Source organism: Coffea arabica, chromosome 5e (genome assembly GCF_036785885.1).
Source record: "Coffea arabica cultivar ET-39 chromosome 5e, Coffea Arabica ET-39 HiFi, whole genome shotgun sequence".
Lineage (NCBI taxonomy): Eukaryota > Viridiplantae > Streptophyta > Magnoliopsida > Gentianales > Rubiaceae > Coffea > Coffea arabica.
The window spans coordinates 52,345,656-52,347,511 of record NC_092318.1 but is presented as its reverse complement, the minus strand read 5'-3'; the positions used below and the strand labels follow the sequence as shown (position 1 = coordinate 52,347,511).

Genomic DNA, 1,856 nt, shown 5'->3' with positions numbered 1-1,856 from the left:
CTCAGGAAGTTACACCTTTCGATCCAGAAATTGAGAGGACACTACGTAGACAAAGGAGGCACACACAACAGCAGGAGGAGCAAGAGATTTGGCAACCTATAGAGGAAATCTCAATAGATCTACCATTTGAGGAAGAAATGGCTGAAAATGAAGCAAATAGGCGAGTTCTACGAGATTTTGCTCTACCGGGAACACAAGGATCTCAAACGAGCATAGCAAGGCCTACGGTAAATGCTAACAACTTTGAGATTAAGCCATCACTTATCCAAATGGTTCAACAATCTCAATTTGGAGGTAATGCTGTAGAAGATCCTAATACACACTTAGCTACATTCTTGGAAATTTGTGATACAATTAAAATGAATGGAGTTAGTGATGATGCTATAAGGCTAAGATTATTCCCATTTTCATTGAGAGATAAGGCCAAACTTTGGCTACACTCTCATGCTCCTAATACTTTCACCGGATGGGATGATTTATCAAGAGCATTCTTAAATAAGTATTTTCCACCAGGAAAGACTGCTAAGCTTAGAATGGATATCACTAGTTTTAGTCAATTGGAGGGAGAATCATTATATGAGACATGGGAAAGGTTTAGAGATTTGCTCCGGAAATGTCCACACCATGGACTACTTGAATGGCTGATTATACAAACCTTTTATAATGGTTTATCTTTCTCCACTAAAACTATTATTGATGCAGCCGCAGGTGGAGCTTTAATGGGTAAATCACCCCAAGAAGCTCAGAATTTGATAGAAGAAATGGCCGCAAATAACTACCAATGGGCCAATGAAAGAGGTAATACGAGACGTCACGCAGGTATGATCGAAATAGACACTCTCAATATGTTGAGTGCCCAAATGAATAACGTGATGAAGTTATTGAGTAGACAAGGTGGAGTTGGTCCAAATTCATCTAATGCTCACGTAGCTTGTTGCTCTTTCTGTGGAGGTGAACATGATATTAATGAGTGTGTTGATTCTGAGCAGGTACAATTTGTCAATAATTACAACCGAAATACTCCAAATAATCCCTATTCGAATACTTACAATCCGGGGTGGAGAAATCATCCAAACTTTGGATGGAAAGATCAAGGCAATCAACAAAGGCCAACCAATCCGCCGGAATTTCAACCAAGGTAACCACAGGCTGAAACTAAACCAAGTTGGGAGATCGCGGTGGAAAAACTTGCTAAGGTGACTTCGGATAGATTCGGGCGAGTTGAGGGGCGGTTGGACCAATTAGCTGGGTTGTACAGAAACTTGGAGGTTCAAATTGGTCAAATTGCCAATGTGATCAACAATAGAAACCCTGGTGAATTACCAAGTAAGACCGAAGTGAATCCGAGAGAGCATGTCAATGCAATCATTCTTAGAAGCGGTAAAACGGTTGAGGGATTCGATTTTGAAAATTCAGGTGGTGAAAAAGACAAGAAGCAAGCAATTGAAGGGGAGCAAGAAAGTCAAAATGATCATGTTATCATTGATATTGATGCACTTCATCCCAAATTAAATTCTAATGTGATACCTTTTCCTCACAGGTTGAAGAAAGATGGACAGGATCGGGAGTTTGAAAAGTTCTTCAAAATGTTTAAACAATTGCACATTAACATTCCTTTCATTGATGCTATAACACATATTCCCTCTTATGCACGTTTCTTGAAAGACATCATGTCAAAGAAGAGGAAAATTGTAGATAATGAGATGATAGCATTAACGGAAGAGTGTAGTGCATTGATTAAAAATAAACTCCCTCCTAAATTGAAAGATCCGGGAAGTTTTTCTATTCCTTGCACTATTGGTCAATTGCATTTTTCTAATGCTTTATGTGATTTAGGTGCAAGTGTGTCACTTATG

At 39.1% G+C, this 1,856-nt stretch overlaps 1 non-coding gene across 1 annotated transcript; it reads right to left on the bottom strand.

The window, feature by feature from the left end:
- Window positions 1-524: 524 nt before the first annotated feature.
- On the bottom strand, window positions 525-631 carry LOC113743105 (small nucleolar RNA R71). Its single transcript, XR_003460991.2, has one exon. It is a non-coding gene; the product is annotated as a small nucleolar RNA R71 (small nucleolar RNA).
- Between the last annotated feature and the right edge of the window lie 1,225 nt (window positions 632-1,856).